This window comes from Lissotriton helveticus, chromosome 5_1 (genome assembly GCF_964261635.1).
Source record: "Lissotriton helveticus chromosome 5_1, aLisHel1.1, whole genome shotgun sequence".
NCBI classification, from domain to species: Eukaryota; Metazoa; Chordata; class Amphibia; order Caudata; family Salamandridae; genus Lissotriton; species Lissotriton helveticus.
In genome coordinates this window covers 1,901,243,645-1,901,271,107 of record NC_136065.1, presented here as the reverse complement: position 1 = coordinate 1,901,271,107, position 27,463 = coordinate 1,901,243,645, and the positions used below count along the sequence as shown (strand labels likewise).

At 44.1% G+C, this 27,463-nt stretch overlaps 1 protein-coding gene across 6 annotated transcripts in view; it reads right to left on the bottom strand.

Annotated features, from left to right (window-relative positions):
- Window positions 1–27,463, bottom strand: part of ZNF385C (zinc finger protein 385C) — a 1,559,117-nt gene that overhangs the window by 1,531,218 nt on the left and 436 nt on the right. The gene's annotated exons all lie outside the window — the stretch shown is intronic.

Genomic DNA, 27,463 nt, shown 5'->3' with positions numbered 1-27,463 from the left:
ATGGAGGCATTCCCTTTGAGGGAAATATCGAATGGGAACTATGTACATGTGCCCTGGAGTAGAGGAGATTTAGCTGCATTTACCAACTCATTTCCGAAGTTGAGGGACAATCCGGTTGAGTGGTATAAGCAGGTAGAAAGGTTTGTGAAAATATCGAAGGTATTGTGGATTGATTTAAACACCTTGTTTGACATTGTGGTGCCAGGAGATTTGTGGACAGCATGCAAGACTAGTGTCGAGTGGCCAACGGTAGAACCAGAAAGGAATGCTGCCACAAATGGACCGTCTGAAATTGTAATGTTGAAATATGAAAGAGTAATAGAGTAATAACTTGGTTGAAGGAAAAGGTCCCACCACAAGACATAGATTGGGTAAAAATAGACCGAACAAGACAGGAACCCAAGGAGACAGTTCATGAGTTTTATGAGAGATTGCTGAAAACATTCAAACAGTACAGTGGACTCGATGTAATGGATCCCAAGGATATAGGACAGTTTGTGTCAAAGTTTGTATTGGGGTTGAGACCTGATATTTGTTTGATGATTCAGCAACATTTGATTTGTTGGCAAAACAGACCATTAGATGAGATTTTGAGGTATGCCAGGTACTGCAGCGATGAAATAGATTCCAAAGCAAAGAAGCTAAAGGAGAAGCTGATGGTAGTACAGATGCAGTCAGCTGGAAAGGGCGGACAGCAGCAGCAGGGTACAGGGACAATGAGACGGAAATCAAGCAATCAGAATAAGAACCGTGAGGAAAGCGTGGGACCTAGGGTTGACATTGCTACGTTAAAGAAAACGACAAAGTGCCACCAGTGTCAGCAGGTGGGGCATTGGAGACGCGAGTGTCCCTATAACCCTGAGAACGGAGAATTAGAGCAAGAGGAAGAGGTTCCAGAGGTTCCGATTCAAGGGGTACCAGTGCCGAGAATCAAGGTGGCCAAAGGGGGGACTTCGGCTCCACGAGCTCAGTTTCCGCAGCCACCAAAGATTTCGACCGGGGGAAAGGTTTTTAGACAAATACCTCTTTTCATAGACGAGGAAAAAAGTTATTACATTGATCCATTGACTGGCCAACGTGTAAGCAAAGAAGAGGACTGTACCCTCGGGGCAGTTCTGGAAGTGGATCAAAGAGGACCGTTTGTTGAGGCTGAAGTGGCAGGGTGTCCTATGACATTCTTGGTGGATACTGGAGCTACTCGATCAACTTTGAGGTCAGCAGTGGTTCCGGATCTACCAATGTCGGGGGAAACAATCCAGGTGGTAGGAGTCGCAAACAAGAGAATGACTAGCCCTTTGACGGAACCAGTGTCAGTAAAGATCAGAAATTATATGAATGAACATCAGTTTGTAGTATGTGATTCAAGTCCTGTGTGTTTGTTAGGAAGGGACTTATTGTGCAAACTAAATTGTACCATATACTGCACGCCTCAGGGAGTAGAGGTAGAAACGACAGATGATGATGCTACCTTCAAAATTGTGAACTCCAGAACATGTATAGAACTGTATCCTACTCTAACTGTGGAGGATCTTCCTTGGGACTTACGCAAGGCAGTATCATCAGAAGTATGGTATTTTACAGGAGAAGAGATAGGATTGGCAAAGGGGTAGAGCCAGTGAAGATTATAGTGAAACCAAATGTTGATTATCCAAGAACGCCACAATACAAGCTGTCCCAAGAGACGATTGTAGGAATAAAGCCCGTGATCGACTCCATGATTAAACAGGGAATACTGAAAGAAATCGTGGGAAGTCCATGCAACTCCCCGATTATGGGTTTGCAGAAGCCTAGCGGGAAGTTTAGGATAGTACAGGACCTGCGAAAAATTAATAACGTTGTTTCATGTTGTCCAGTGGTACCGAATCCATCAGTAATACTGTTTCAGATACCATTCCAAGCTGAGTGGTTCACAGTGATCGATCTTTGTCAGGCTTTCTTTTCAATCCCATTAGACGAAGAGAGCCAGTATCTTTTCGCGTTTAAAATGGAGAATCGCGTGTTAACATGGTGTAGAATCCCACAAGGGTTCACAGATAGCCCATCAATCTTTAATCAGTTACTGAAAAAGAATCTTGAAAGTCTGGTACTGCCCCAGAATTCGGTTCTGGTCCAGTATATAGACGACCTACTTGTTGCGTCAGAAACGGAAGAGGCTTGCAAGGAAGACACCATCGCCTTGCTGAACCATTTAGCTGAAAATGGACACAAGGTGTCTCCGAGTAAATTGCAGTACTGTCTGACAGAAGTACAGTACTTGGGTCATCGGATAGAAAAGGGAAAGCGTAAGGTGTCACCAGATAGAATAGAGGCAATCATGAAGATGAACTCGCCTACAACACAGAGAGAAGTCAGGATGTTTCTAGGAATGGTTGGTTATTGCCGACAGTGGATAGCTAACTTTTCACTGAAAGCAAAACCCTTACAGAAACTGACGCACAAGGTGGTGAGCGATCCGGTACCATGGGACAACGAGTGCTTGATAGCGTTCCTACAGCTGAGAGATGACTTGTGTCGTGCTCCGGCTCTGGGGATGCCGGACTATGAGAGGCCATTTTCCCTCTATTGCTGCGAAAGGGAGGGCTGTGCTTTGTCAGTTTTAGTGCAAGTCCATGGAAATGCCCGTAGACCAGTTGCTTACTTTTCGGCTACCTTAGATCCAGTAGCCGCAGCGTTGCCCGGATGTCTCAAATCCGTTGCTGCAACAGGTGTCAGCATTGAGCGTTGTGAAAGCATTGTGATGGGACACCAGTGAGTGGTGTATGTACCTCATTCTGTGGAACTGTTAATGACCAGGACCAAGACCCAGCACTTGACCAACAGTAGGCTCACGCGCTATGAGCAAGTTATTCTTTCTGCAGAGAACGTGACCCTTAAGAGGTGCTCTGTCTTAAATCCTGCTACTCTGATGCCACTTCCTAATGACATAAAAAGCGAAGACTGTGAAGATCACGATTGCCTTGATGTGACTGAACTATGCACGAAGCCCAGACCAGATATTGTGGATGAACCATTGATCGATCCCGATCAAATTTACTTTGTCGATGGTTCATGTTTAAGAGACGATACTGGTCGATTGAGAGCAGCTTATGCTGTTTGCACCATTACTGGAGTTGTGGAAGCCGCTTGCCTGGAAGGAGTACACTCCGCTCAGGTAGCAGAAATTGTTGCATTGACCCGTGCCTGTATAGCAGGTAGCAAAATTAGAGTCACCATCTATACTGATAGCCAATATGGTTTCGGTGTAGTTCCTGATTTCGGGCAATTGTGGTCTCAGAGGGGTTACATGACCTCCTCTGGTTCGCCAATCAGAAATGGAGAATTTGTGCGGCTGTTGTTAGAAGCATTACAGGGTCCAGCTGCAATAGCAGTTGTAAAGTGTGTAGCTCATACGAAAAATTCGGATTTTGTGTCACAGGGAAACAGATATGCAGATGAAGTTGCCCGCTATTGTGCGGAGCATGATTACTCTTTCACGGAGGTGGAAGTAAGTGGGGCTCAGGAAAGGACAGAATTGAGCATGATGTTAGAAACAGTCGATACTTGGGAAGATTTGAAACAAATGCAAGACAATGCACCTGAATCTGAGAAGCAGGCGTGGGAAACAGCAGGGTGTGTGAGAAGCGAAATGGATTTTTGGATTTCAGCAGATGGAAGGGCCGCGTTACCTGAGGAGTTAGCGAGCCCAATGGCACGACAGATACATGGTCCAGTGCATTTGGGAAGGGATGCCATGCTGAGGGTGTTCAGGCAAACTTGGTATTGCCCAAAGTTTAGGATTGCAGCAGAAGCAGTGTGTAAGCGATGTGTCACTTGCCAACAGTTGAACATAGGGAAAAGAACACCAGTTACACTGAGTCACATTGGGAGGTCTGGGGGGCCTTTCAACAGAATGCAATTAGATTTTATTGAGATGCCAAGGGTCAACCGCCTTAGGTATGTTCTGGTGGTAGTATGCATATTTTCCAGATGGGTTGAAGCGTACCCTACACGCAGGTGCGATACACTCACAGTAGCAAAATTGTTGCTTAGACAGTTGATACCGCGCTTCGGGGTGCCTGCCTCTCTGGAATCGGACAGAGGGACACATTTTAACAGCGAAGTTGTGAAGATGCTTTGCTCTGCATTGAACATTGATCAGAAATTGCATTGTAGCTATCGACCAGAGGCTTCAGTTATCGTGGAACAGATAAATGGGACGTTGAAATGTCGAATTGCTAAAGTGTGTTCATCAACTTCCCTAAGTTGGCCTGATGCTCTTCCTTTGGTCCTTATGAGCATGCGTAGCACACCCGACAGGAGGACAGGTCTCTCTCCACATGAGGTGTTGATGGGGAGGGCAATGAGACTTCCAACTATCCCCACAGCTGCATTGCTAAACATTACAGATGACCTGATCCTGGATTACTGCAAGGGGTTATCTGACGCCATTCATTCTGTGTCTCTTCAGGTACAGGCAGCAGAAGTTCCAGCTTCAAGAAATCAGTGCCACGACCTGTGCCCAGGAGACTGGGTGTTGGTGAAGAAGCACGTCCGGAAGAACTGCTTGGACGTGCGCTGGAAGGGGCCTTTCCAGATAGTCCTAATCACTAACACCGCTGTGAAGTGCGGAGGACTGCCAAATTGGATCCACGCTTCCCATACTCGAAGAGTTCCAGCACCCCTGGAAGAAACAGCTCCTCTCACAGACGAAAATCCAGTGGTGGAGGAAGAAGCACAAGAGGGGATCAGTCAAGCTGTGGGGGTGTCTGAAGAAGTTGGGAGTGTCACAGATCCAGAAGAGGAAGGAAGACCGAACGGCAGTGAAACTGAAGTTGCTACAGAAGAGGAAAGCTGTTGTGAAACCAACTCAGAGACAGAGCAAGTTCAGAGTGTTCCAGAACTGAGTGAACGGACAAGAAATAGGAGAACAAGGCGTGGAGCGGCTACCTGGCCTGAAGGAAAAAGGAGGCCAAGCTTGAAGCCAGCTCGAGAGGAAACTCTTGCTCCTATATCCGAAGACTCAGATCCAGAAGAAAGTGCACCAGGACAAGAGCAGGAAGGTCCGAGAAGATCAAGGAGGGTGCGAGTGCCTTGCAGAAGATACGCTACTCCTGAGTGGACCTACCTCGCTACAGATGTCCTCAGCGGGACGCAGAACTGGGAGGGTGAGGGAAGTGACCCTGACCAGAACTGACCCAATCATCACAGTGGAAGTAAGATTCCTGTTGCCAGGATTGGAGGACGAAAGACTGCTGACACTCAACATCGTCTATCCTCCTCTCCTGAGCGGAATAAGAAAATTGATCTTTGAGACTGTTGAGTTTCCGTGTTGCTGTTCAAGGAGTCCAATACTGGAGGGAGTCCTTCTTCGTATGGAAATATTTGAGCTAGTGGTAGAAGCTCTGGGAACACGCGTAGTTTTGGACTGTTAAAGACTTTGTAAAGAACTTTGTAAATATTGATTGAAAAGATAACCTAGCGCCGAGTGGAAGAAGAAAGAATTAGGGACTTCCCTTTTAGTGGATGGAGAAGGGCTAGGGTTGCCTATTGCTACAGAACTCAGAGACTGTTTCTGCGGAGGGGATTTTTCAGTTTCCAGGAGGTGTGGTTCGAAAGATTGGAAAAGCAAAGAAAAGAGACTTGTGCTGTGAAAGAAACACAGAACTACACTGTTTTGAGACCATGGAGGCTGGCAACCCGAACCGCAGGGCAAAATGTATAATAGGCACACTTTTAGGGGTAGTGATTTCTCTCATAGTTTTAGTAGTTACTGTATCATATATAGTGGGACATGAAAATGATGTGAAAATAGAAAAAGAAGCAAAAAGTATACCAACACTGAAGCCTCCTGTGGTTGGTAAACAGGGGGAAAATACAGCGAAAGAGAAAACTTTATTAGATGCTGAAATAAAGTCCACATTTGTAAAGCGCACAATCACCCGTAAGGGTCTCTAGGCGCTGGGGGCCGTCGGGAAGATTAAGTGAGCTATTGCCCAGAGTCACATGGTGCTGGGCTAACCTGCCGCCGGAGCCGGGGATCGAACCGTGGTCCCCAGATTCCAGCGTCAGTCGCCCTGAAAAGATTACATGCAGATGAGTCACAGGGGAATTTTAAAACTAATGCTTATGCCAAATTGCTTTATGAATATATTGATGTCATGGAGGCGAAGAACTGCTACGTCTGTATGCAGTTGCCAGCTTCTGTAGATGAAGGCATCAGATACCATCATCTTCCATTGACCTATGGAATCTCATGTAGTTTGTTGCTGAGCATATTTTATGAACGAGAGGGGTTTGAGTATTATTTTTCGAATTTTGATTCGGTACTGCCAGAGGTGCCGAATTATAAACATTTAAATAAGTGGGATTATTATAAGTGTGAGGATAGGTTACAGAAATTTTTCATTCCATGGAAAACATTAGATACTTCACATGCCCGAAGAAATAATTTGACTTGTAAAGTGTCAGAAATCGAGAAAAAGTTTATAGGGCAGGTGGATGATCGATATAGGAGACAAAAGATCCTAAAAGCTTCAGGACAATGGAAAACAGATTGGACCCGGGAAGAAAGAGAACACCAAAGAAAGGGTAGCAGTGGTCCAATAGCTTTAGACCGGGAGAAAAGGGGAGAGCTATGTATACACAGAAGTCGAACATATTATGAGAATGTGTTTGTAGGAGAAGTTCATTGTGAACATGCTTTCCAATTAGAATACTATTCTAAGGATTTCCTGAAGGAGAGGCAGGTGATCCCAAATGTATATTTTGTCTGTGGAAGAAATGCATATGTGAAACTACCAGATAATTGGTATGGATCATGTTATTTAGCAATTGTCTTCCCCAAAATATACCATGCTGAGAACTTAGAAACCAAAAAGAGAGAAACATCAGCTAGAGGAAGAAGGGGTGTAAGCGCTGAGGAGGTAGTTGGAGATGTGTTTGGTGCTATGTTTCCTATTTTAGGGATAGCACTAAATGATGTTAAGATAAGAAGATTGGCAACAGTTGTAGATAGGTTGTCCGCCAGTACTGCTAGATCTTTAATGCTGGTGGAGGGAGAGATGCAATCGATAAGGGCAATGGTTCTTCAGAACCGACTTGCTCTAGACGTTCTGTTGGCCAAAGAGGGCGGAGTCTGTAAGGCTTTGAAGGTCCAGGAATGTTGCACTTACATTCCAGACAATTCAAAACCTCTAGAAAAGTACATTCGAAACATTACTGAAATACATAATGAGATAGAAGATTTGACTAAGGTAACAGTGTGGGAAAAGGTAGGTCAAGGAATGGGTAAAGTTGGAGGTTGGTTTGCCAACCTGGGAAAGAATATCATTTGGTACATATTGAAACCTATCATCATAATAGTGATTTGTATAATCACTTTGTGGGGATTGGTGAAACTGTACAAATGGTATAGAGCAAACAGGTTGCAAAGATCTATGCGAGAGCAGGGGAGGAGATTAGCTGCGATGCAGGAGAATCAGTACCGGAGTCTGAGGGCTCTAGAGGAGATGAAACGAGGGAAGATTGCAACGACTTCAGTTTGATACTCTGTGCCTTAGAGAGGGTGTTGTGATGATGATGACTACTGTAAGTCATCAAAGGGGGGATTGAGAGAGCACAAATCTGAAAATGTAGAAGTGCACCATATTTACAAGCACGTAGTATTAGTTTAGTGTGGAATATACAAGAGTGTCAACTTATATAGAGAAAATATATGAGTGTTTAATTAGAATAGATGCATATATAAGTGTGGAAAACTAATGTAGAGGTTGTAGAAATGTTAAAATGATGTTGGAGTCACACGTTAGATGACTAAGTGAAACGAAATGTAATTCTGCAAACCATGAAAATGTGTAGGCCACATGGCATTTCACAAGAAACGAAAGATGCTGCTACACTTTTAGTGACTTGGATTCTAATGTCATTTTACTGCAAAGTATTATTAAGCATGGAATTGAAGTATGTTTTAAATAGATGTGTTATATTTTAGTAATGTGTGTTAGTTAAAATACTGTTTAAACAAAGAAATTAAATGTGCATATTGCAGAGGCCCGTTTCATGTAATTTTAGTAGGCCTGAATAGATAAAGTCGTTTCTTTGATCTGCATGAGCTCGTTAAGGAGAAGTCGCACAGAGCACGAACGATAGGTCTGTTCAAGATGTTTTATGACTCTTAGATATGGTAGAGACTGGAATTTGGGGCCTACCGAGAGAGTGTCTGTTTGCAGGTGCAAGGGGAACTTAAATCAGAAATAATGAATAGGCCCTTGTTCAGAGGCGCCAGGCACAGACCTGTAGGAGTCTTCAGGAATTTTAGGGGGTACCGCTTGGACGGAGAGAAGCCTGGGAAGCAAGGTCAACTTTAATGAAGAGTCCAGAGGAGCACCAGCACGGAATTTGCCGCTCAAAACTGCACCACGTGAGAGGCGTCTACAGGGGCGTTCCTATTGGAAATGTGATTTTGTATTAGGGATAGCACCCCGGGGTGGAGTTAGAGCAGATGATCTGAGGAGCTTAGGAGAGCGGATGGGTAGGCAGATAGAGAGCTGAAAGACTTCGACTTTGAGACAAAGACTTAGAGAAGTGTGTGATCTTCTTTGGAAGTCACCACTGCTGACACCTTTTTAGGTAAAGATCTTGTTAAGTAGGGATGTCACTTAGTCTAGTGTAGGGACAGACTAACCTGTATTTTTCTTTTCTGTAAATGACTCTCAAGTTGCAACTCACAGCGATTCTTGCAACCCTAATGGTATTTGAGATATTTTTGATAATTTCCTTTTGTCGATTGAGAGCATTCAGAGAGTACCTTTTTATATTGATACCTGTATATCTTTTGAATCTTATTCTGAGATGTTTGTATCTCCAGATACTTTTGGCTTTAAATTAAACTTTTTAACCTTTTCCAGTGGTAAGTGGTTCTTTAGAGTGGTGCAAGTTCTTTCTTGAATAACCTAGGAGTGGATTGCCTTTTACTCAATGACAGGTACCAACGATTCAGTCGACCTGAGCTGGGATCTGGTAAGATAACAATAGACCAGAAATCCCGCGTTATCACTTCCTTGTGACCAGTGCCCATCTATCACATCCTGCTTCTAGCAGGAGCTGTTTGCAACGGTCTGGCTTTTAAGACTCAATTCACAAAGCACCCTGCACAGCCATTTTCACCAGAAACCAGATTTTTAGAGTGCCAGCTCAGGAGTTGGGCTAACGCTAGGACAGTCAACCTCGAATCTGGGGAACTGGGTTCAAGTCTCGACAACGAAGCTGAACATCCGTGATTCTGGGCAAATCAGTTAATCTCCCCGTGCCTAACAAAATAAAATGAATGTGTCCTCATGTAACGCAACTGGTGCTATGTGTCCTCATATAACGCAACTGGTGCTATGTAAAGAGCCCTGATACCTGATACCTTTAGGTCAAGTTCGTGCTATATAAAACTCAGTAAAATAACAATAAAGAAAAAGAAAGAAAGAAAGCCTCTGAAATGGGGCTTGCATCGAAAGACACAAAACAGGATTTTCACAGGAATTACAACTGCTGATTGGAAGCTGGAATCCTTCCTCAGTTCTGTGAAACTAATCATACACGAAGTCCTAATACTTACTGGATCATAAAGTTGTTAACTCATATTTTCCTGCTGTATCTGTTTGCTGCTACCTTACCAGAACCAGAAACATCAACAGCCCATCTCCCCCAAGCGAATGCCAAGCACTGCCCCATGAACTGCCTGTTGAAAAGCAGTACTCTAAGCATGAGGTGCCAGCAAGAATTAAGAGACTGTCTGTCTGTTCTGATACAGAGGACAGTGATATTGCCGGATTACAGAGAGAAGAGGCAGCAGAGGAAGTTTTAGGAATCTATGCAAACCCTCAGTCTCAACAAATATAGATGAGCTGACCAGGAGAAGGTACGTTGCCTGGTGGGATTGCTTTATCCCATAAAGATGAAAAACACTTTCCCATTTTCTACCAGAGGAGGAGCAAATTATCAACCACAGTGTTCCTATTGGTGCTAGCCCGATTGAACAGTGGACTGTGATCAATTCCCTTCGTAGCGGGCCAAGAGGCTGTCCAAAGTCACAAATGGACTCCCAGTTACCAAAGCCTGGAACTTGTTTTGATCCCTTAGTTCCTCCAAATTCCTTTATCCCCGAAACCTTGCCCTTGAAGTGGTCCTGACCTCTACGAAATCACCAGCACAATGATGTTTTAATGTAGCCGGTGGTTCCTAAGATATTGGGCTTTCACATCGTCTTCTACTGTATTATCAGGACTTTGAGACTCCCAGGATCCAGGTATTTTGAAATCACCCCAGACTTCCAGGGTATAGATACAATGTGTGTGACCAGCCTGTCTGAGATAATACTGTCTCATGACTATGGAGTATCATGAGGGCACCTGCCACCAAACTTTACCCAGTAGACCCAACATATTAACCATGGGTACACAGAGGCTCAGGGGCACTGGTGGACCCTTGCAAAATGCTGCCCAGTGACCAATTGTAAAAGCACAGGTCCTCCACTCCTTTCTCATTTTACAAGTTGAGATCTTAACTAATTTGTTTTCTAGGACTTAGCTGCTCAACTCAAGCCGTCTGAGTTGTGCTAATCTAACAAGACATTGAGATCATTGCAATAAACTAGACTAAAACAGTGTGCAAAAGGACCTCGTTCACTAATAAACAAGTGTCAACGTTCGGTTGCAAAGTGATTCATAATAGTTACTACAAACGGAGCAAATCCTATCTTTGCTTAAAACGCCCTCAATGACAGGCTTGCCATATAAAGTTCTGTTTGAGCGGGACGCACGCACACCTATGCATTACTATAGCTCTTACCTACAGTTTACCAAGGCCTCAAAGCGTCTTAATGTGCTGATGGTGTTTGTCGCACGTGGCCATACACACCGTGGAAAGAATCCCACTGTTAAAGAGCAGGGCTTTAACATTTCCAAGGTTCATGCGTGAATAAACTCATCAAGGTCAGTTTCTTGCTCGTCGGGGTCAGTTCTTTCTTCACATGCTGAGATGTGCAGGCCTATTTAGTCTATATAATATCGAAACTTACCAGATACCAGAATGCCGAAAAAATATACGAACTTTTTGCGTGGATCTATAACACTTGAGAGGTCTTAATGCGCCTGTAATGTACCAGTAACCCCGCCCAGGATCAGCGTAGCAGCAACGTGCCCTATTCAACAACAACCAACCAAGCACTTTATGGCTAATGCAGGTAGACTGGTGCGGGGAGTCCTACCCTGCCTTCCTAACTGCATACATGTCAACATGTTAGAACAGGAAACAAGGAGGTTTTGGGGAAAAACATGGGGCGGGTCGTATTTTCCCAATTGACTTCTATTAAAGCAGCTGCAATTTCAGGTAGAAAACAGCCCTGCAATGTGTTAAGTCTCTTCTTTATAGAAACGTCACGATGCTTCACTGTAGCATCTGTCTTAATTTCTGCCGTCCTGCCGTTTCTGCCGTCCTGCGTCGGCTGCTCTAACTTTGCCTTTTACTGCCCCCTACCCACTTCCTGTTTCCTACCCTTCCTGGAAGTTCCTCTTCCACACTAGAACTAGACTGCTAACCTCCCCAGGGCACACAGTGTCGTTCTTGGCTAACATTTCAACAAGTGCCACACGCATCTTGTGCCAGACTAACGCATTTGCTGATTTTTGTTGTATCAGTGAAATGCCCCAAGATTGTCACACAATAAAAATTAATTAAAGGCTGACTGTCTCTCAGCGCCTCGCAGTAATGCCTGTTACCCGCTCCGTTTATGTTATTTGGCAGCTCACCGCTGCCTGCGCCAACTATACAGTTGCTGATGATACCATGAGTAGTCTATCAGTACTATTATCCCCTCGTCGTGCAGTATGTGCTGCCTGTGCTGAATCGATTGGCTTTGTAATTGGCTGGCTTGCACGCTTAACCCAGCCAAGCAATTACCGAGCTGCTTTATAAGTGATTCATGCGCATGATAAACACTAGTCAGTTCTGGGCCAACACGGCATCAGATAAAGAGCAGTGATGTAACAGTACACAACCACACACACACACACACAACCACACACAACCACACACAACCTCACACACACAACCACATAACACATACATAACCACACACACAACCACACACACACACAACCTCACACACACACAACCTCACACACACAACCACACACACAACCACACACACACAACCACACACACACAACCACACACACACAACCACACACATACAACCACACACACACAACCACACACACCACACACACAACCACACATACAACCACACATACAACCACACACACAACCACAAACACACATACAACCACAATCAAACACACAACCACACACACAACCACAACCACACATACAACCACACATACAACCACACACAACCACACACACAACCATACACACAACCATACACACAACCACACACACAACCACACACACACAACCACACTGTCAGTGCACACTTTCAACAGACACCATCAGTCGTCAGTGCACGCTTTCACCAGGCACAAACACCACCAGCTGTCACTGCACGCTTTCACTGGGCACAAACACAACCAGCCGTCAGTGCATCCTTCCACCAGGCACACACCAACAGACGTCAGTGCACTCTTCCACCAGGCACACACCACCAGACGTCAGTGCACGCTTTCACCGCGCACACACACACCACCAGCCATCAGTGCACGCTTTCACCAGGCACACACACACAACCACACACATACAACCACACACACACAACCACACACACCACACACACAACCACACATACAACCACACATACAACCACACACACAACCACAAACACACATACAACCACAATCAAACACACAACCACACACACAACCACAACCACACATACAACCACACATACAACCACACACAACCACACACACAACCATACACACAACCATACACACAACCACACACACACAACCACACTGTCAGTGCACACTTTCAACAGACACCATCAGTCGTCAGTGCACGCTTTCACCAGGCACAAACACCACCAGCTGTCACTGCACGCTTTCACTGGGCACAAACACAACCAGCCGTCAGTGCATCCTTCCACCAGGCACACACCAACAGACGTCAGTGCACTCTTCCACCAGGCACACACCACCAGACGTCAGTGCACGCTTTCACCGCGCACACACACACCACCAGCCATCAGTGCACGCTTTCACCAGGCACACACACACAACCAGCCGTCAGTGCATGCTTTCACCAGGCACACACACACCACCAGTCGTCCGTGCACGCTTTCACTAGGCACACACACCACCAGCCATCAGTGCACGCTTCCACCAGGCACACACACACCACCAGCCGTCAGTGCACGTTTTCACCATGCACACACCACCAGTCGTCAGTGCATGCTTTCACCAGGCACGCACACACCACCAGCCATCAGTGCACGCTTTCACCAGGCACACACCACCAGCCGTCAGTGCACGCTTCCACCAGGCACATCCACCACCAGCCGGCAGCGCACACTTCCACCAGGCACACACACCACCAGCCATCAGTGCACAATTTCTACAGGCACACACACCACCAGCCATCAGTGCACACATCAATTGTTAACGCATCCACAATTAACTATTGTAGCAATCGCAGTATGGCGCACTTTACTTTTAAACATATTCATCTAAAGCTGTTACTACTAAGGAAGGGGACAGGGAACTGTGTTGTGTGTTGTGTTTCCCCCACCTGCTTGAAGGAAGGACTTTGTTGTGTGCAGTGTCCAGGAATAAGTGTCTTCAAGGGCCTGAGAAGAGCTGGCCTCCTGTTAAAACTCAGGAACACAAAAGTTTACCCAAGACGACTTCTACAATCAAGAGGAACCTCTGCCCAAGGAGATCAACTGAGGAGAAGCACTACCCTTGCTGTGTGTTCTGGGGCTGGCCTGCAGTTTGCTGATTATGCTGAGGGTGAGGCTGAAGGACTTTGCTTTGAGCTGTGTACCCCCCTACTTGAAAATCAAGGACTTTTGCTGTGTGCTGTGTCCCAGAAGAAAGACCAGTCTCCAAGGCCCTGAGAAGAGCTAGCCTCCTGTTGGAAACTCAGGGCTACAAAAGTTTCCAGGAAATCTCTTTCACCATTGCTGTGTGTGTGTGTTCCTATGCACAACCACACACACACAATCACACACACACACACAACCACACACACAACCACACACACACAACCACACACACACAACCACATACCCACACACACACAACCACATATACACACACAACCACACACATACAACCACACACACAACCACACACACCCAGACTCAACCACAAACACAACCACACACAACCATGCACACACAACCACACACACATCACACAACCACACCCACAAACCACACACAACCACACGCACACACAACTTCATACATGCACACAACCACACACACAACGACACACACACAACCACACATACAACCACACATACAACCACACTCACACACAACCACATACACATACACTGCAACAACCACACACACAACCACAACCACACATACAACCACACATACAACCACACATACAACCACACACAACCACACACAACCACACACACAACCACACACACAACCACACATACACAACCACACACACAACCACACTGTCAGTGCACACTTTCAACAGACACCATCAGTCAGTACACACTTTCACCGGACAAAATTTTCATCGGAGTTCAAACCCCTACCCAACATAGGGTAAACCTTCACTGCTTCACTACAGCTACCAGTACGGAGCAAGAAAACCTTGGATTCCTGATTTTAACCACTGCAAGCAACAGTTTTCGGGTTTGTGGACCGTAATGAGAAACAACATAACCAGACATCAATAAAACCTAATTTTGCTACAAGACCGGAGAAAAATACCTCCTAATTACCCTCTGCAGCAAAAACCTTTTCTGATGTCTCACCCCAGCCTACCTACTCCAGTTTCATGGCATGTGGCCTCTAACCCAGAAGTTCCGCTGTGTCTTACTCTTGTTCCATAGAACTTTAAAGCATGTTTCGATGTCTCTGCACTTACGCTCTTGTAGCAGTTCCCGAAACCCATGGCCCAAGTACAAGCTCAGGTCCTGCCAGTCTCTCACTGTAAAGAGTCTTGCGTACAATAAATACCAAGCAGACAAAATCAGGTGAACGCTCTGCACACAACTGCCGTTTGTTCATGATTCAGTCCTATCCGCTGACAGCTAATGGTTTCTATCTAAGAAACCGTGTTCAGAGTCAAATCTCTGAACTGGCCTGGCTGTTCTGTATTTAACATCGTTAAGATTAACTTGTTTCCGTCCGTGAAAGGGCTGCACTGTTTCTTACGGTAACATTCTACTCATGTTACAGGTACAAATGTTTGTGTTCCTTTTCCGATGTACATATATATGAAAGTGGCATAGAACCAGGACAAAGACGTTTTTTAATGACTGACTTTCCATCTTTTCATCGTAGCTGAAAAGATAGCTAAGTGCTTTGAGCCCCCACTGCAACACTTTATCTAGTGATCTGCTTAAAATAGTTTTTTATATGGCACCGCAGCCTTCTCTCTTAATCGCAACCCTCCCTTTTAAAGACTAGTTTTTTTTTTAACATTTGGTAGGCTTGACTTTCAAAGTAGGTGTGTCTGTCCTAAAAAGTAGATTCAGCGCCCTCCCACAGGAGTATGTACCCGGTATTCTTCCAGGAAGCCAGGTCACTGTTCAGCCTACTTAATAGAGGGCGGTCTAATGGCAAAGTTACAGTTAAAGTTTTTTGGGAAGTAAGTAAAAATGCCATTGCCTGAAATGTTCTGAGATACTTACTTGGACGACAAAAAAGTAGAAAGTCAGTAGTTGGGTGCGAGACCTACTCCATCCTGATATACACTTTTCAATTCCAATAAGAAAATGGAAGGGATGGATTTGGGATTTGTATACTTCCCAATTTGACCTTGAGAAACGGAATGGAGCGGGCTCAAGTATGACATCAACGGAAAACAAAAACAATGACAATGCCAATCGTTTTATCTTTTGTATAGTGCAAGGTTTTCTCAACGTTCGGTAAGACACAGAAAATTGGCACGTAAATGGCATGAAAAGTGCAAGCATCTCTCAGCCACACAAAGGAGGTCCAGGGCAATACACACATCAAATATATCGCAGACAGCAAAAACATTGCTTTCTCTCAAATATACAAAACTGTTAAAGCTAAAACAGCTTTGTCTCACTCAGCATACTTGTATTAGCCACTAGGTTGGATGTGCAGTGCACAGAGGTCTGCGGTGGATGGCATGGGCCCTGTGCAACATCAAACATACAACAGATAAGTATGCTTGCAATAAGTCTAACCACTGGCAATCGCTTCGGGTAGGATTCTAACCCATCGTTATTTTGTCCACCATGCCACCTCAGATTAGACCCAGGCATGTGCAAATCAGTCTTTATCCTGTTACAATGGGAACAGTCGATCCTAAACTGCCAAGCCAGACCCTCTCCGGACAGGAACATGAGAAACCCAAGACCAGTTTCGGCCCAATTGGGCTTCTTCAGTTTAATGTAGCTTGGTTGCAGTGGCACAGTGAGCAAGAGACATATGTCTGGGCATACATACCCTTGGCCACTTAGGGTGTTACATCAAACACAAAACGTGATGAGAGGCTTCTTGCAGTAAGCCTAACCACTGGCAATTGGTCAGGGTAGCATTCCAACCCACTTTTCTTTTGCCCACCATGCCACCTTAGGTTACACCCAGCCATATGCAAATCAATCACACCACAGATGCTTATGCAGTCAGAGAGACAAAGTCAAAGTCAAATTCTGCTTTATTCGAGGTTCACTCATAAAAGCATTGAGATTTACAAACATGTTAAAAATACAGATCTAAAAATATTAAATATAATTTATAATACAAGTTAAAAAACAATCCAAACAAAAAAAATCCATCTCAGATGCTATATACATTTGATTTTTAAATTACGAGCACTCGTTCATTGCATTGACTTACAAATCTAATATTTTGTTAAAAGCAGAGTCAATCAACAGTCATTAACTAAAAGCTTTAATCTGACCACCCATGCCCAGCCTAGAAACTTAGCAGTAGCTACAGAAATCGGGGGTAAAGTGCTAGTGCGTATTATTCTTAGTGCTTCAATGCTGCTGGTAGTGCCAAAAGACTTGCATATAGGAATTAGCCAAGCTCGCCTTGGCAAGTCGTATGCTGGGCAAGCAAATAGAAAATGGCCAATAGTCTCTTTGCGATTGCTGCACACGGGGCAATTACCACTGGATTGTTTGCCCCACCTACCAGACAGAGCCCTAAGGGAAAGGGAACTCGCTCTAAGTTGGAATAAAAGCTTCCTGTCCCCTGGTTTGGTGATTACATCCCAATAAGGCTCTAGACATGGAATATATTTTGCCTCCAGGAATCTTCCCGCCATAGAAGAGGAGTCTACATCACTCCAGTTTCGGAGGGCCACCTTTTCCCAGTAGATGTCCTTAATAGTTATTTTGGATGGAAATACTGCATTCTCCGGGTTACCCCATAAGATTTGCAGTCCCAGAGCGACCAAGGTGTCTCTAAGATCATTCATCCACCTTACTTTATGAAAGACATCAGATTTTATAATGTCCAGGAAGCCAGTCGCATTATGGAGGAGCTCCGGAGTAGTCCAGATCTTCCTCCAGTATAGGACGGGGCGCAGCCTCTCTAGATCCTGAATAGACTTCCTTACCAAGTCGTACCTCAAAGGGAGCAAGGGAGTACTCACAGGAAGACTGGTGATACTTCGGAAAAACTTGTTTTCAGAAGTCACCAGAGGCTTCAGATCCTCAAACCCCCATAGTTCAGCCCCGTAAAGCGCTGCGCTAAGAGCTTTAGCCTCGTACACCTGAAGTACAGGTTTTATTGGTTTAGTTAGAGACCTTTTGTGCTCCTGGTTGAGGGCTCCTGCATGTTGCCTGTGCCTTATTACTGCCACATCTATGTGTTGCGACCATCTGCTGTCCTTTGCCACAAGAATCCCTAGATATGTGAAGGCATTGACAACTTCCAATGGATGTCCATTCAAGGTGATCTTATTTTTAGATTTACGATGGGGATTAAAAACCATGAGCTTGGTTTTAGCTATGTTCACTTCCAGACCATGGTCCACACAGAATCCATCAAAGATACACAGGGCTTTCTGTAGGCCACTCGGGGTCTTTGATAGAATCAGCGTGTCGTCTGCGAACATCAGAATTGGTGTCTTAATGTCAGCCAAAATAGGGGCTCCTGAGGCCACAGCGTTTGCGAGTAGCAAAATATACTTTCCCCACCGGTCTTTGTTACTGAGAAAAACGTCTGCAAGGACCCCATCTAGGCCTGGGCCTCTTCCTCTTGCCACGGTACTAAGGGCTATTAGGACTTCATCAATTATAAAAAGGTTAACCTTAGGAAAGCCTAGCCCAGAATCTACCAGTGAGGTATCCAACTCTTTACATGCGTATTGTGGTTTGAAATAGGCCAGCCAGTCCTCCTGTGAAACATTATTTTCAAGTGCTTCTGGTAGGCACCCCCTACCCCATTTGACTATATTCCAGAATTTTCTGGAATCCTGGCCATCACCGGCTTCCTTTAAATCATGCCAGTGCCGATCGTCCCACAGCTTTTTGGCCCTTACTATGGACTTTTTGTACTCGTATCTCGCTATGCGAATGGCCTCCATATGCCTACCTTTAATGTCAGCGCCTAAGACTTGTCCGGCCTTCCTGCATTCATTACTATACCACTTCAGCATTTTAGAGGGTGCAGCGCTGTTCGCCCTTACTGGTTTCAAGAAATGGGCTCTAATGGCCATAAAGAGGTTTTCGTGTAGTTTACTTACTTTGGTCAGACCATTGACTGTTTTATTCATTTCCTCAATCGCCTGGATAGCTTTATCAGCTTCTTCCCCAATATTATTCAATGCGTCTTGATTTTCCATAACGTGTACCCATTTAAGCCTACGAAGATCATTAGATAGCAGACTTGGAGGAAGACAGTCAACAACTGGATCCCTGTCTACCACTTCTGTATCCCACCATTTGTGTATTACACTTAGAGGATTGTGGTCGCTTTCAATTCGCCCTTTTATCTCCATATCAACTACAAGTTTCCACAACTTCATATTACACTAGACATAATCAATCCTGCTGCTATGTCTCCCATTATCAAAGGTGTTGGCCCTGAGCTTATCACTTGGGGTTCTCCCATTGAGTGCCCTAATCCCTTCTCGCAGCAGATTGCATTTAGCGATATAACATCTTTAGACCATCTGGTAACGGGTTGCAGATCTAATTTCGGCACACCCCATTGCCTATCTTCCTCGTCCCCGGGATAATGATCAAGGTCAAACAAGGGTTCAAAGGTTAAATTTAGGTCTCCAGCTATAAGTATGTTATTATCAGCGGACTGCAACTCTAAAAGTTGGTCCAACTCAGCTATAACTTTAGACCTACCACCCTTGCTGCCCCTGGCATAAACGTTGTAGATGTCCAACCCTCCTAGAGTGCCCAATGCTATTCTGATGAGCTGAATGTCATTGTTTGTAGTAGAAACTTCCTTAATATTAAGTGCTAAACTCTGGCGGGCCCAGATAACCAGTCCCCCCATAGGTCGGCCTTTAGTCCCTTTAACGGCTGGTACAAAATAGTTTAAATAACCCTGGAGATATAGGGGTTCACACAACCAGGTCTCCTGAAAGATACATACATCAAAATTGTTGATGAATGATAGCCATTCTGGGGAATCCAACCTAGAGCGTAAACCCGCAATGTTCCACAAAATTAAATTAGCCCCACCTGATCCATTATTGGTAGAAATAATTTGTGGGGGTACCACAATGTCTGAAGTTACAGGATGTACCTGCACTATACCCTCATTTAATATGATGGTAGGATAAATTACTGGGAACACCTCACTCCCCCTGCTAGTTCCTATATGCCCAGTTCCAGGTACAGATTTTCCTTCATTTAAACATCTAGCAGGTGTAGCTACCCTTGTCAATTCAACAGCAGGGCCATCCCCCGTGCTACTTAGTAATTCTGTGGTCTTACCAGATAAAAGTCAATTGTTATTTTCAAGCCCAGATTCAAACCTCAGTTCTACTATTGTGTACTACTCTGATACCTTTCCCGTACTGACACTAATGCATCTTTATACCGAAAAGTAAAAACTGGCTGTGCGGTTCAAAGTCCCTACTGTTGTAACCCAGTGCTGCCCAGCTCTGACCATTTCTTACTAGCTCGGGGTGTTCTCCTGGCAAGTGTTCTTCATGGTTTTGTTAAAGTTGCTTCTGAGAAGATAATCACGTCTGCTGGAGATAGAGTCTACCAGAAGTGGAACTCCATTTGACACGACTACCACCTGCATGTTGAGGCATAAGAAGAGAGAGTGGCACCTCTCACTGATAGGTCACATAAAGTTCTTGGTTGAATGCATCAACACAGTGCATTGTCTTACCAGGTGGGTTTTTACAAGAGAGAATTGAAATAGAGGCGAGGAGAAAAGCAGCAACAAATTTACACCTATAGTGGAATATACAAGGTTATCAAGCATCTCAGTAGGTTATGGGATAACATTTAATGCAGATTCAGTTTTCAAGCAAAGATGAAAGCCTCAAACCAATTCTGAAACCTCAAATTCCCTCAAGTTCAGGCTATTCAGTAGACACTATGAATAATTCCACAAAAATACCACCCTTTGACTAGGGCTGAGGTTAACTCCATCTGTTCTACTAATTCAAACATCAGTGTTATTTTGTTTTATTTTGATTTGTTTGTCTGTCAACACAGAACTTCGCACTAGAATTGGTCAGTGTTCAAAAGCCTTATTGGGTATTTTGAAACCCTTGTTTAAGACCCACGGAAACATAGACCAGCATTTATTTTCAGCAGGGAGATAGCATTATCTGATAACAGCATAACTGGTTATGTTATTCGCGTTTGTATTGCCCCAACCATCCTTGTAGTGGCAACGTATTGTATTATGGTATTTGTATAGTGCTTACTACCTCTATGTGGGATACTGAAGCGCTTGTCCATGAGGGTAGCATGTTACCCTGTGGTTAGAGTGTGATCTTTGCTTTGAGTCTATGTGGGAAGTGCTTCCATGTCATGTGTGTTGACGACTGAGGGGCAGTTATCGTAATATGGGGCACAATGCTTAGTGGTGTGATGGATAAGGAAGCATGAGAGATGCTTATTTTTATAATATATTTTATGCTGGTAGGTCTGATTAGCTCTATTGTTCCCCTTAATGGCCTGGTAGTTTAGTTGTCTTGTTCTTGATCCAATTTCCTATGCTGGCTGTGGCAGAAGGCATTCAACCTGTGATTACATGTATATAGGAGAGTTAACAGGTGTGGATACAAAGTAAGGTGTGTGCAGAGGTCTGCCCAGATAGACAGTTACACTCCTCTTTTAAATGACTGCCATTATGAGATGTCAATGGAACAATTTGCTAAGATTCTCGTTATAGGATGGCAGTTAAGAGTCCTCCTGTGAACAGCACGTTGTGGCAGATCTGATTGTTTTAGGCACATTTGTCTGGTTAGTATTGAGCGGTTATATAAGAGGGCTAGTATATCCTGTATCGGTGCAATCCAGATAAAAACAAGGTTCCAGGGGTCCTTTCATTAACCATATGCATGTCCCTTTGATGAGGGATCAGGTAATGAAACGGTGTTCGATATCATACAGTGACATTGATTATATCAGACTGATGCCGGGAGAACTGACTGACTGGCATCCTCTGGTTACAAGTGGAAAGTAGAGTAAACATAGCTTACTACATCTGCAAGTGTAGGGCGCTATGGTTAAAGTTTGATAAGTCATTAGGCAGGCTATGGGTCTTCAGGTTCAGAGTAGGAATGGGTCCTTCTACTACTCACTGAAGAGGCGTAGTGATTACATTTTATCTCTATGTTGAGGTCCTTGCAAGGTTATTTTGGCTGCAGTACCCTAATTTGGGTAGAGTTCCTATATCTGTCCTCTCGGCACAATAAGCTGGTCAAGGCTGCTCCTTGGCTCTCTGATGTAAGCATCTTGGAAACCATATTTTCACATCCCTCCTGAATGCTCCAAATCTTTGCAGGCAATGTGTTCTAAAGCATGGTGGCCTGTACTGAGAAAAGGGAGCCAACTATGGATTTTTTTATAGTGAGGTGATATCATGATCCATGGCGGAAACCTAGAGATAAGTTTATTTTATTTGTATTGTTTAGATTTAATTTGTAGGTACAGTGGGGCTTTTCCTTAGGAGGCTCTGCAGATGATGCAAAGTTCTTTGAACATTGTTTATCTAGCTACAGACAGTGATGCGTTTTCACGGCTGACGTCATGTGTTCGTTCTCTAGGGGGGAAGGCAGTTCAGGGGGAATCTTGCTATGGCGCTTAACTTGTTGAATTTTGCGAATGAGGATGCAAGAGACCTATGGTATGGAATGTTAGCACAGTTGAGCTTGGAGATCACAAGAGTGAGAGGGCAAGTCATTTATGTTTGTATACAAAGTATTGCAAGATGCGTTGCAGCATTTTTATTGTGTGTAAGTCGCTCAGTGTGACCTCATTCGCATATGGTACCAGGGAGTGATCCGAATCCATGGTTTCTCTTCGGTTCCTCTCTTCTTTTGACAAAGCTCACAGTTCATCAAGTTCCTTGAGCCATACAATACTATTTGAAGTGATCGTGAATATTCCAAAACGAAAATTAACAAATATGGAGTCTGCTCTCCAGGCACTTAAGCATTGGATGTTTCTGTCTCTGCTGAAGCATGAGTAAGGAATAAAAACTAGGAAAGGAAAAGGGTATTTGAAAAGTAAGCCACTTCAGTGGCATATTTCACCCGCAATTCTTCTATTACAGGTATTTATGTGCAGCAGCTTGTACCTAGTTCACTTCTTCTGAGCTCCTCAGTTAAACCGACGTGGCCACATGTATTTCGCTGCAGTATGAGATGTAGGGGAAAAAACGAAACCTAAGAAACCACATTTAAGAAGCTCAATATATCACCAACTGGAGAAAAAACATTTGGAAAAAATAGCTTTAAATTTAAAATCACAGGAAACATAACATAGAAACTCCATGATATCGAAAACTACAGGGATATATATATAGTCAGTAGCAAGGGTACTGGAATAGGGTTAAGGTAAGGGGATTTCCCCCAAGCTCCAATAATTATATACTAAACGAAATTAGGGAGTGGTGACGGATTGCCCCCATAAAAAGTTCTCGAAAGCGAGGCTCGAAACCTGCATGCATGCCGAGCGAGTCAACGAAAAGAGACAGAGCTAACGGGAGCACGTCTAATGCTGTCGTGCTGTTTCAGCGTGAATTCATAATAATTCTAATTACTGCAGTGGTGTACATCAAAGGTACTCTGTAACTCACGTGCGCGCGGGCTCATCCTGGGACAAACCAAGCCTTAGGCGCCTTTCGTATTGCATCCCCCCTTGGGCTCCAGGTTTTTCTTTTTTAACTCTTGTGGTAGGCCAGTCTGTGGGGCAACAGGGAGATTCCCCAGCGAGTAAAGGGCCTTCATAAGGCAGGTAGGTGGGGCCCGGACAGAGTGAGTCATCTGTGAATGCTGAGCCTGAGTGTGGTTGGTTCTCTAGCACCCCTATTACCTCTCCCTGTCACCTAACAGGTGGCTGCCCATAATAGGAACTCTCACAGACAGGTAATTGACTTCAGCCCAATCCTGCTGTCTCACGCAGGTCTCTGAGAGATAAACATGTTGCTTACTCCATTCGAACACTACCGCCACCAGTCACTAGAAACAAACGCTTTCCAGAAGCTTGTCTACGTGACCAACAAGTAATCAAGAACTAGATAGATGACCGATTCTGGAGCCATAGGCCAGAATCTGCCTCGATTCTGACTGTAGCACAGCTTTACTGCCCAGCACATGCCTAGCAGAGTCTGACAGGTGCCTGATTCTATCCCAACCCCACTGTCTCACCCAGGCATACAAATGCCTAACAGGTGGGCCTGCAGCCCAAGAGGTAATTAACACCCTGGCTGACTCTTACCCAGCACTGCCAGCCCTCCCAGGCCTTTAATGCCGAAAAGGTTACTGTCCAACCACATTTTGCAGGCCCAGTCAGGTATACAACCATCTAACTGCAGACTTTTTCAGTACAGTTCTTTTGGCCTAATGGGCCTTTTGAAGGAAAGTAGCTCTCTCTGAAACGTATAATTCCACCCAGGCTGGAGGGCCGAATTGGTAACTGTCTCTTGTCAGCATATATGGCCAGCCCAAGTCTACGTTTGCCTGACAGGTACTCACCCTTCCCGATTGCTAGGACCGTCTGCTGATAAATTACAGTTGTCAGTTTCTTGGTCTATGGCAGCCCAGCAGGTGACTAAACGAACCCAAATGATTCCTACCAGACACGTAATTGACTGAGACAAATCCCTACCATACTGCCGAGTGTTATGAGGCCATGACAGGCTCCGTCCTATAAAACTTGAGGCTGACTGACGTACACCAGTCACATCGCAGTTTGGAGGCTCCAGCTTACCTGCAAATTTGCCAGTTTCCTAAAACACAATGGCTAAGTTACAGTGTTTGCTAGCCAGGGCCATGAGGGCCAAATGCAAAACTGCCAAGGATGGTTCGAGTGAGACCAAATCTTCCAAACATGAAACCCCACAACCATGGAAAATAGTTCAGTGGTGATGGGCCTGCTGCACAGATCTGCATGCAACCTGCAAGGCATACATTTGAATCATATCAGGGTAGCTGGAACAGTATTAGATTTAGTATTAGGCGTACTACTTACTGTATCATTGTTTATTATAAATACCTTATTGTTCATTTATGTAATGGTTACATAATGGCTTTTATGACTATTGATAAACAATATAAAACATATTTCAACTGAAATTAATACTTGTAGGGCTAAATCAAACATTTATCATGGGGTCAACAAAACGAGTGCAACTGAGATGGATAGTAAATAACACCTTCTACAACACGCCAAAAGTAATTCAGTATATCCTGTGTACTATATAACGGTCATTATTAATACAATCAAACACCTGCATACGTAAAGCACTTTATATTAACGATATTGGAAAAGATTCAAATAGTAATTTTAGTCATAAACTTATGTTTGCAGCCGAAAATGGCTGCATTTAACCTGCCATGCGTTCACAAAATGATCGTTGCTGCTAGAAATGCTTTAATAATTTATAATTGTACCACAATTGCATGCAGTTACACAGTAATATTCTCTATGCAAGGGGTCGAGTAACCAGATCAAGTTTGAGTTTGATTGTGAGTTTTGTAGCACCTACAAACATGTCTGTCTGTAAGCACTGGAAATGGTCAGAACCTCGCTTCTCCAACGGCTGGACTAAATCTACTTCCTGAATGGGAAAAGGAACTGCATGCCCTGAAATCTTGCTGGGTGTAGGAGAAGGTTTTTCTCCACATGGAAAATGTATTCCCCAAAGTCAGAAAGTACAATTGCGGACCCAGACTCGCTTTTCCCAATGTGGAATCCACCAGTGAATACAGTTCCCTTTTGGAATAATATTAATCACGCCTGAAAAAGTCAAGACTGTTCTAGAGGTATGCCTTGAAATGCGTTACAGATACAGGTTTCAAAATATACTACTAGAAATGCCTGCGATTTGCAAAAAGTAGTAGATCAACAACCATTTGTAGAAGTGGTTCTAATGTTACAGATGTAATACCTTTTTAAGAGCCAAGCCCGTTTGAATGCTATTTTCCTTATCTGTATTAAAAGAAAAGAGGCAACACATCTTGTAGCAAGCAATTGGTACTGCTAGATCACCTTGTTCCACAGCCACATCTACACACATTTTCTTTAGACAAACTTTACGTTTTTAAACAACTCTACAACTAGAACATTTTCACAGTTGCGCACAGAGTGTGCCCTTTTCCCCTTCCTGTATCCCGCTCCACTCCAACAAACAAGGTGCAAGTTCCAGCTGCGCTGAGCTTTGGATTCTTGACAAAAGGATTTCCAGATTGCCTGTCAAGTTATAAAATTTTAAGTTGGGTCTTGGCTGTGTTACAGTGAAAAGCTTATGTTAAGTCAGCAATGCATTAATTGTACTGGGGGAATATTGTGGCCCTTGGGTCAACGAGCCAGGTATAGGCTAATATCTGTCAATGTCCAGGCTCATTAAATTCAACATAGGAGCCATTGGTAACAATCAAATGGTCTCAGTCATCTATGTTCAAGGCTGGTTGGGTCAGCACTCTTCACTTCTATTGATTAAAATGGTGATGGTGAAATCACGAAACGAGAATGCTACTAATTGTGCAGTTGGGGGACGCACACTTCATGTCCCAGTGTCTCCATTTACTTATGTATCGAATTGGGTCAATCATTTTATAAACCAAGATTGGATTTTTTTTAAAGCAGTTGAAACGGGAGCATTAGACTGGGTTGGGAACCAGATAATAACTTTCTCTCAAGCACACCCACAATAAGTACACAATAATAAATCTGTTGGGAACCAGATAATAACTTTCTCTCAAGCACACCCACAATAAGTACACAATAATAAATCTGTAAATGCACCTTTATTTTATGATGTCTGAATTTGTTATAGGCATATTTTGTAGCTCATTGTCCACTCTAATAAGGGTTTGTCCCAGCCATGCATTTTGCTAGTCGCAGCTTTTGTACAAGTTGTGACCAAAGGATTGGCTAATCCACCATGACACACTACAGGTCTCACTGCACTTCCACAGAGAAAGGAAATCCAACATTTTGCAGGGTTTTTCGCAGTGTTGTTTTAGTGTGCAAGTCAATGCATTACTGTGGCAACTTCGCCAACTTTCTGTGCGTTTTGGTATCCCTCTCCATGTGTCCAGTTGACCTCACGACTTAGAATACTAAGTCATAACAAATTCTTTTCAGAACTGACAACCCTCAGCAATTCTGACTAACTGTCTTGTCAAACTCCAGCATGGCTTTGCCAACATCACATACGGTAAGAAGCTATAAGGTTCCCATCAACCTCTGCCCTGTGACCATATGATATCAACATTCTCGATTTCTTTGGCATCACAAACCTGTGCAAAATACCATCACAACCAAGTTTGATGAATTTACACCACCACTGATAGTCATTGCTGCATCATGAGAACGCTATCATATTTATACTATTTGGGGTTTAATTACTTCTGGTGACATCACACACAAAAAACGATTCTGATGGCCCCAAAACAGCAGTCAGTTTTAACAAGACATGCTGCCACAGTGCCTGTTTGGATGACATTGCGAGCACAGTGCTCATCCCAATTAAATAAAAAAAGCCTAGATACTTCTTTCTGAAGGCATGGGCACTGAACAGTGGTCAAATAATTACGTCACAGAAGCAGTGCCACCTGCGACATTATATGTGTACAACTCATAATGATTACATCACAGACACATAAGCGTCAGGTCTGGCGACATCACGAGAAAAAGAACTGTTGCC